At 33.8% G+C, this 10,128-nt stretch overlaps 2 long non-coding RNA genes across 2 annotated transcripts; both read left to right on the top strand.

Moving 5' to 3' along the window:
* Window positions 1–5,751: 5,751 nt before the first annotated feature.
* LOC149228626 (uncharacterized) lies at window positions 5,752–6,255 on the top strand. Its single transcript, XR_016247224.1, has 2 exons — window positions 5,752–5,928; window positions 6,010–6,255. It is a non-coding gene; the product is annotated as an uncharacterized LOC149228626 (long non-coding RNA).
* Window positions 6,256–7,065: 810 nt separating this feature from the next.
* On the top strand, window positions 7,066–8,550 carry LOC149228625 (uncharacterized). Its single transcript, XR_016247223.1, has 3 exons — window positions 7,066–7,358; window positions 7,652–7,779; window positions 8,047–8,550. It is a non-coding gene; the product is annotated as an uncharacterized LOC149228625 (long non-coding RNA).
* The last annotated feature ends 1,578 nt before the right edge of the window (window positions 8,551–10,128 follow it).

Here is a 10,128-nt window from a genome sequence, read left to right as displayed (position 1 = left end):
TGAATATTTATTTAACAATTCTATTACCTCGTGTTCTTGCGATGATTGTAAATTATTACCAATATTCAAATGTTTTCCAGGATATATCTCAATAGTTTTAGTTTTTCAATTGGTAATTGTGTTAAAAGGAAAAATATTTGTGAATGAATCTTGCAATGATTGAATTGTGCAGGTTTCCTAAAAATAGTGATTCAAAAGATTACTTGCAGCTTCATACTGGGTTACTCTAGGCTTCTCTGAAATATCTGGTTCTAAGATGAAAAGGTCTAATAGATCTTCATTCTCCTCTTCTTCTCTAAGTTCAAAGACTTGGTTAATACTAAGAGCTGATTTAGTTTTTTGTTGTTATTGTCCTTCAAGCCATGATAATAAAGAAGGTGCTTGTGCTAGAGAATAAAGTGTGATGTGCTTTCTTTCATCCCCATGTGCAATAATCATACTTCCTGATCTGCACCCAATAAAGGCATATGCAATGGCTAACCATGGTTTGCCTAAGATTAGAGGATGTCCTTCTAAGTTTGTTTTTGGCTGCAAAATGAGGAAGTCTATAGGATACTCCCATGAATCTAGAGAGATAATGATATCTTCTAATATTCCTTCTGGTACAACCTTAGATCTATCTGCGAACTCTAAAATGGTAGTAGTAGATTTAATATTGTTTAAGTTTAAATGTTTCTTGGTATCTATAGTCATAACGTTTATAGCTACTCCCAAATCTATTAAAGTGTTTGGAACTAAAAAATTATTAATTGAAATAGTAACCATAGGGATACCAGGGTCAATATTTTTTTCGACTGTTGTCTTTGTATACATGAGGTTAGCTAGTTTTCCAATGACTTGGATTGTAGTAAGATCCTTTTTCTTTTTATTATTTTTCTTGATGCATAGCTTCTTTATTGTTTTAACATAAATTGATATTTCTTTTATTGCTTGTAACAAAGGAATTTTAACATGCATTTTTCAATTCATCCAAAATATCAAATTCAAGAAGAGACATTTGAATGTTCTGCTCTACTAACCTCTTTGGATAGGGTGGTGTTTGAGTTATTACAAATTTTCTTTTCTGACTTTGATTTTCTGAATGTGATGTTTTAGGTTGTTCTCCTTGTCCAGCTGGTTTTTCTATGATCAGAGGAGAATTTTTATGCAGTACTTTCCCAGAACTTAAATGGACATCATTTATGGGAAGAATGGAGTATGTTGGAAAATATGTTGCTTCTTCCACATTGTATGCAGATTTATCCATTTTGTTACTTGGATTTGCCACTGGCTGAGCTGGTAGTTGAGTTGGTCTAGGCTGGTTCAAAGGAAGATGAAGCTCCTCTGGTTGAGTTAGTAATGGTGCAGGATTTTGTGGAAATAGCAGTAAGTATGGAAATGGTTGTTGATATTGTTGCTGGTATTTCTGTTGGTATTTTTTAGGATACACTTGTTGAGGTGGCTGGCTTCCATAAATATATCCTCTCCAACCTTGTGTAGGTTGGTTTTAATATTGTTGTGGAGGCCAAGCTTGCCACGACATTGGGGTATTCCAATAACTTTGAGGAGTATACTGATAGTTTTGTTGAGTGAATTGTTGAAGGGATTGGTGAGGAATCCTTGGCTGCCAAGGCCTTCTTGGTGCCACATAGTAAAAGCCTTCTGCCCCTTGTACTTCTTCCATTGGATTCATTTGCAATTCTTTCAACTTTAGACAGTTTTTTGTTGAATGGTTTTCTGTGCAAAGGCCACATACCTGAATACTATCCAAAGGACATTCTCTTAATGGGTGTTTCTTCCTACATTTGGGACAAAAGATTGCTAAGATTTGCTCTTGTTCTTCTTTCTTTTTGTTAGCTTTCAAAACATCTACTTGTGTCCCTAATGTGCTTAGAAGATCAGTTTTTAAGTTTTCCAGCAAGCTCCCTATCTCTGCTCTTGTTACCCCTCTTGCTACTGATTTTAAAGATTTTGAACTAATATCTTTCCTTCTAGTTTTTGATCTTCCTCTTGAATATTTTTGACAGGAAAGAAGTGAAGTTTGTGTGTGTCATCTGTGTATACATAAGTTCTAAACAAGATATCGAATTCAAACATAAACGAGTCAGGATCTTTTGTTGACATTCCATAAAGGTTAGGCAATACATAAAGTATAATGTTTTTCATTTTCACTTCTTCTCCTAATATTGCACTTGTATCTAATATTGGAAAGACAAAAGTAGCTTCCTAATCATCAATATTTTTTTTTTCATTATCATTTAATCTTTTGTTATCATACTATGTTTTCCTTTATTCTTCTCTCTTTTTATCAGCTTCTATTTTTGCCTCTTCCTCTCTTTGTCTTGTCCATTCTCTCTGTTGTTTTTCATATTGAAGTCTTTATTCTGGAGTGAGGATAGTGGATCCTTGCCCTTCTTTCGTCATAGTTTCAACTATTATAACAACTTGAGATTCAATTTGTTATTTGTTTTCGAAAATAGGTTGTTCTATTGGCTCAAGAATGGGCTGATCTATTTTTTTTTTTTTTTTTTCCTTGTTTCCTTTTGTTTTTCTAAAGTTGGTGTTGCTTGTAGAGTTTGTTTTCTTTTTACCTCCCAGGCTAACAAGGTTTGTCTTTAAATTAAAGTTAGTATTTGTCATGTTCTTTTTTTTTCCTCTAATTCTTCTAGAGTTGGTTTACCAGCAACTGGTGTAGTTAGTTCTGATGTTTGAATTTTTTTGGGGGTTTTTCTTAATGAATCTACCTTTCTAATCTCTACCTCTAGGCATAAAGAAACATAACTGAAAGAAACATAACATAATTGAATTTTTATTGTTTTTGTTTGTTTGTTTGTTTGTTTGTTTATTTGTTTTTTTTTTTTATCTTCTAATTAACTATGTTGATGAATGCTTCCATGGCAACGACGCCAAAATGTTGGGCTAATTTATTGAATAAATTAACACAAGTATTTCATTATTAATCCAAGTTTGTAGAACTTAGAAGCATGTCCAAAATGTATGGATATTAGAGGTAGTCAAGGTTATAAGATGAAATATAAAGAGTTGAGGAAATAAATATTATAAATATAAGTCTAATTAAGTATTTTCTAATTCACATAGGTAATATGTGTAAGATGAAGTGACTCCTAACTGAAGAGAACTTGTTGTGTCCTTCTTCTAAAATATTACTTCATGAATATAAATTGAAAACCACTAATTGCCAATAGCTTAAGATACATATATAAATAATGAAAGAGGATCCTAACTAATGAGGTCCTTGCTTTTCTTCATCACAAATTCATTCATCATAATGCCATTGTTAGAAAAATAAAAACTCAGAAAATTACTTGAACGCAAGAAAGATGAATTTTAGTTTTTTATTTATTAATCCAACAGAAGAAGGGCCCAACTTGAACACTGGGTTGTCCCTTCACATAAAGATGATAAATGAACCAAGATTCATTAGCAAACATAAATCATCATACATCAAATCAAATAAAGAAATCTGAAGCAAAACTAGTTTATGAAAATCAAGCTAGATTAACCATGAAGTGTACTTAGCTTGGAATGGGGGCCCTTCACTCTTGCCTTGCCCACTTGAAGAGAATATTAGCTACTACAAACTCAGTCAATCATTCACACCATTGAACAACAAAATGAAGTTAGAACAGGTTCCTCGAATTAACTCAAAGTATTCAGAAGTCTCAATATAAAATTATACAAATTCTACATATCATAAGCCTTCAATGTTTTTGGCTTAAATAGAAGATTATGAAACAAACTGATTATGAAAGAAATAACTTCTTCATCTTCTTGTGTCACCAATTGTTTTGGCCGCAACACCCCCCATATTTTTTATGAAAATTAACTATGGGGACCTTCCATGTAAATTTTGTTTAAATCACTTTTATTTTTCTTTGATTGCTCTATTCTCTTATGTTTTAACTTTTCTTATATTTTTCATTTTGATTGTTCCATTGTTTGCGTTTTGTTGCAAGTTTTCCAACAATTCATGTTTTAGACTTACGATTTGGAAATTATGCTTGGTCAAATTTCACCGCCTAGACATAAAATATATAAATATTTATTTTGTTATATTTTTATAGGTTGTAAATAAAATTCATTTAATTAATATAATATAATTTATTTAATTTTAATTAATTAAATTAATCTAGTTTCATTTGCATAATTAGATGTAACTAGTTTGTAACTATGATTTGATAATTAATTTTGTTAATTTTATTAATTATTAATTTCATTTAATTTGTAAATATTTAATAAAATAATATATTTATATAATAAAATATACCATAATATAATAAATTTTATATAAATAAAATATTAAAAATAAAATATATTTAAAAAAAATACATCAATATTTGAAGGGTCTCAGTGGAAAGTCATTAGAAGAAATGATCTTGGAAGGAAACTCATGGTTCACCCTAGAGGTTTCTTTTGGGATCATATCCTCTGAGATCTCATATCCTCGGAGAAGCCAAGATCACATATAAACATGGTAGCATGCATTAAGGAAGGTTATTATGTTGGAGGCACGTTATTAGTCCCTGTCCAGGACTATAGCGTTCGATAGAATATTGTCTGCCTATTAATCTAGTGTTGACTTTTTAAAATTATATGCCCATCGATCTTTTAACATAAGACGATAATATATTTCATTTATATAATAAAAATAAACACCTTTTATTTTAAACATGATTGGGTGATCGGGTTTGAGCTCTTATTGCCGAGACTTTGATACGGGACTTTGGATAAATGGGTAAAAGAGCTTTTATAAACAACTCTCATTAATCATGCATTCTCCCATTTTCAATGCATATCCAAAGTTTTCTCCAAGGTTGAATACATATCCAATGTTTTTGCACCATTCATTTTTCACATTTATTGAATGGTTGCAGAACATTCTGTATTGGAAACAAACATTTATCTAAAGTTTGAAAAACCTCATGCATAGAAACTTTGGATAAAGTTATTACAATGGTATTACACCGAATAATTCATTTTTGGCAATTTTCTGACAAATGGCATTCGTACCTTTTCCACCTTACTCTGTGTCAGTGTTTGTGTGTCGCTTCATGCCTTTCATGCCTCGTGTCGCTTCATGCCTTTCATGCCTCTCACCGCTTCAACCTACATCTATTCCTCTATGTACAGAGGACACAATGATGGAGAACTTCTATTCCTCTGCCTACAGAGGACACTGATGGAGAGATGATACAATGACATAGAACCTAAGAACCTGCAATCAATGATGCAGAACCTGTGATGTGTAAATTTAGAGCTGTAATTTCAAACCTGTGATGGGTAATTTTAAAGCCGCAACTTCAAACCTGTGATGTGTAATTTTAACGCAGCAACTTCAAGGTGAATTTAACATAATCTTACTCGAAAACTCAACAGAAAATGCATCCATATTTTTTTTAGCTTAACGCATCCATTTTTTTTTGCTTTAACTGTCTATTTTATGTTGCAATTTTTTGTGCTTTAACTGTGTCCATTTTATGTTTCATTGCAAACGATACTAATTCATCATCTTTTTTTGTTCTTTAACTGTGTCATTTTTTGTGCTTTAACTGCATACATTTTATGTTGCATTGTAGATGATATTAATGAAGTTCAAATGGAAAAGTAGAGGCTCAACGTTATTTGTTGTGCAATATTTCTTTAAAAAATCTAATATGTTTTATGGTAATCTTGAATTTGACAGAGATTGATATATTATTTCAATTTCAATCGGCCTTGTCACTTTTGCAGTACACAACATTCAAACTCCAGCGAAACTTGTAGGAACCTAACTCACAGAGCGTTCAAACTCCACCGAACGTTGTACGGAATAACAATGAAAAGAAAAGAAGACGACAATGAAAGACTGCCATTCTCGACGAGGATTTCAGAGTCTTTCACACATGGCTTCTCGATACCTCTGATATCATGAAACACGACAATCACAGGGTAAGCATGCGCCGAGCGGTTCTTTATTTGTATATTTTAGAAAATATGAATTATGAGAAGAAGTTTGTTTATCAAGCACAGGAAGGCACACATAATGAGGACCACCACCACCATGATGGAAAAATTGAAGCTCGGGTGGGCATTATAAGTCTGGTTTTCACTGGCCCAATTTACTACAGTTCGGGCTCCTCTAGCAGATGAGTATTTTAAACTTATTTCCACAAATCATAATCTGGAGGTGAGATAAGTTGATTATCAGCTATTTCATGTCATTTACTTGAAATTATATCTATGATGCATATAATATTAGGAGAAAATTATATCATAGACGTATGTGTGACTGGCTAACAAAAGATATAAAAGCTGGTAGAGAATTATAGTAGCCACAATTAATGCCAAAATCATAGTCGACAAATGTCAATGTTCATATTCTAATAAATATTAGAATAATACCTTGTCACTAATGTTGGCTAGCACTTGTTGGCACTTGTCACTTCCCATAATTTCTTGATGCCAGATATTGTCCACACGTCTTCACACTACTTTGCCTTATATCACGCCGCCTCTAACTGCATCCTGCATCTACGGATTCCAATTCCTACCTCTTCTTGCCGCTACTTCTTCCTGGAAAAATAATATTTCATTCACAGGAGGAAATTAAAAAATTGGATGTCTGTTCTGATTATTTGTTGATTATCTATTGCAAATTATATTTATTCTGATTATCTAGTGCATACTGTGTATGCATACTGCAGTAAATAAAAAACTCAAAAAATGGTGGAAGATGGAAGCGGTGAATCATTCATATCTCTGGTGCACACTGTGTATGCGTACGGTAGTAAATTCAAAAAATTGTGGAAGATGGAAGCAGTGAATCATTGGGGAAAGCTCCATACCCCGTTTTCCTATTTGCTGGTCTTTACCAACCAAAATACGTCATGGGAGCTTGAAGTCGACTTTCATCTCTAAGGAACAATCCGAACCAAATCCAACTTACCGAGATGGTGGTAGAGGGAGGTCAAGATCGATATGGGAAGACAGTAGATATCTGTTCCGGTTGGACAAGGGAGGGACGGGGAACAGGAGGTTGATATCTGGCATTGATTTCACCATTCAGGGCCCCTCCACATGCACTATCTTAAGAACTGTATGAATTAAGTCGTCTATTGTATAGCTGAAAACAAGTCTCTTGAATCTTACTCATTTGGACTCTCTGGCTTGAGTTGTCTATTGTGTCTGATCTGATATATGCTCTCTGAAAACCCACAGAGGAAACCAGAACATGGACTATGAATTGCCTTTGAGTGTCTCTGCTTCGTGATGTCCATTGTGCATGTTCGGTGTTTGCAAGGAGTGTCTCTGCTTCGGGTTGTCCATCATGCATGTTCGGTGTTTCGTGTTTTCCATCATGCATGTTCGGTGGTTGCAAGGTAAACAAGTGGTAAGACTGTGGGCCAGTAGGATCAAACAAGTCTTAAAATTGTGCGCCCATAGGGTCAGACTAGAGGTTCTTTTTTTTCATGATGCCCTCTTAAACATTCCAAGGGAACTGGGGTTTCGTTCATTAACCTTTTGTCCACAATAACAAAATTACAATGGGGTTTTCATTCATTTAACCTTAGACTTACGAAGCAATATGTATTTTTTTATTATTTATTTACTTATTTTTGTGGGGGGGAATTTGGACATTTGATTTTAGTTTATGCTATTTTTATCACTGCAGATTATACAAGAGCAATGGAGCAACCTCACAAGGCCCATAGAGCCCGTCAGTCTGGACCATCCTAGAGGAAAAAAGTGAATACAGACAAGAAGAAGCGTGGACTATCCAATGATAGGCATAATCCAAAGGTTGGCTCAATCGTTATACTTTGCCACCTTATCTATATTTTCAAAGTAGACCATAGTTCAATTCGTTGTTTTGTTGAATATCTGCTTTGAGAATAAGCGTTTGAGTGTTTTCACATCAGATTAGGAAGGTGTAGGCATATGTCATCAAGGCTGGAAGTTTGTTCGATCTAATTGTCAAGTTAGCAATTTTCAAACACTGATCAGTAGGTTAATTACCATGTAGTTGTTCAATATGTGTGCACTGAAATTTTCTCGTCATCCTTACAGGCTTTTTCATGCGAATGGCAAGTTTATCAATATTTTTTTGACAAATTCTAATCATCCTGCAAGTACTTTACAAACCTCATGAGGTCTCTCAAAGAAGAACGAAAAATCTATTACAGAATGTTGCGAAAATTTGCACTAAGATCAATAAAATATTTTCTTCTTGATCTGCCCATTGGAAAATGACAAAGGTCCAGTCTCGACAAAGGCCCACATTTGTATTTGTGGTTTGATATGAGCATTCTCCTCAAAGATGAATAAGATGGTGATTCCAATGTTTTCCTATTTCCTTAGAATTAAGCTCTGTTTTGTGGATACGCCAGCTTATGCCTCCAATGAAGCTGACAAAGCCTTAATCAGATCATCTAACAATGACATAGCTGACTTAATTTAGTAATTTGATTATAACATACTAGTTAGGCACAGTGACTCTGATTTATTGACAACATGGTGGCAAACTGAATATATTGACAGAACGTATGATTATGTATTCCAAGACTCCGGATCCCTGTAACTATTCAAAGATTCAATGGGAGTGACATTTTTTTGCAAACTTGGTACTACCATAGTATTAGTTAGGATTTTTGTTAACTCGAATATTGTAATTTGAAAGGTTTTTTTCCAATTTACTCTTCATTTCTTCCCGATACAAAATTGTGATGGTTTAGCAGCTATGATGATTTGTTATGGCCATTTTGGGTAGAACTAAGGGTAAAATTATTTCTTTGTTCCCGAATGGTTTAGTAGCTATGATGATTTGCTATGGCGATTTTGTGTAGAAAAAAAGATAAAATCATTTCTTTGTTTCCAAAAATAATTGGCATTGTTGTTAACTTCTTTTGAAGAGAGTAGAAAATCTGGTGCTTTCTCAATTCCTTAGTTAACCACTAAAGAGTTTGATTCTTGAGATGAAGAATGTCATTTACGTTCTTTCCAGTTATAATTGATTTTAGCATGATTGTCCTCGTTTGATGAAATAACTCAGTCTTTACTAAGACTTCCTTTACCATAGTTGCAGAATTGCATCAACTAATAACCAACTAATAAACAACTAATAAATAGCTAGTATTAGACAATTTGTTGCAGTTAGTGCTTTGGATGGACTCTACAGATACCATCTATTTTTCAAAAACAACAATGATCACACACTTGCAACAGCTGTGATACACACTGTGTCAACCCAGGAGAATTTCTTTTCAGATAATTTGCTAATTTTACAGTAATTATATGGGCAGGGACTACCGCTGCGTGCAGAATTGCATCAACTAATAACCAACTAATAAATCGCTAGTATTAGACAATTTGTTGCAGTTAGTGCTTTGGATGGACTCTACAGATACCATCTATTTTTCAAAAACAACAATGATCACACACTTGCAACAGCTGTGATACACACTGTGTCAACCCAGGAGAATTTCTTTTCGGATAATTTGCTAATTTGCCCATAATTATATGGGCAAGGACTACCGCTGTGTGCAGATCTTGTTTAAGTTACATGTTAGAGGAGAGGGGGTCCCACTCTACACGTAGACCACCTCCCACATGCTCTTCCCTTTAAAAACCACGTACTCCATTCTATTTCAAACAAGCTTTTAAACCTTTAACCAAAACCCACCCTCTTTTAATTGTAATATTATATTATATTATTTTTTATTTTATTATGATTGGTTTTAAATATTATTTAATTGAAGAAAAACTTATTTTTAAATATTAAAATTATTAAATTAATCAAGAAAAATAACAAAAGAAATAACTATATAAATATTAATATGAAATGGGTTGAGTGTAAAGAGCCTTGGGTTTCTGAGGAGTTATAATGTACGAAGAAACTCAAGGGGACGTTGGTCCCCCTGATGTTTCTTTCGAGATCCATATCATCTGAGAACTCGAGAACGATAAAAGCCAAGATGCTGAGAACCCTCAAACCAAACTTCCCAGATACGTTATGGTTCACATAGACAAGGTGTATACAGTAACAAGGGGCATGGGGTTCAATGGTTTAGTTGCGAATTTAAATATGAGTGGAGAGAGGGTCCCACGTGGGTCCCCTCCTCCACTCACTCTACATTCATCCAAATATGTTCA

This window comes from Pinus tabuliformis, chromosome J, assembly GCF_031772625.1.
Source record: "Pinus tabuliformis cultivar Carrire ecotype Pingquan chromosome J, CPIR1, whole genome shotgun sequence".
In the NCBI taxonomy this organism is placed as follows: domain Eukaryota; kingdom Viridiplantae; phylum Streptophyta; class Pinopsida; order Pinales; family Pinaceae; genus Pinus; species Pinus tabuliformis.
Note: the sequence above shows the minus strand (reverse complement) of the source record. Positions and strands in the feature narration are given on the sequence as shown.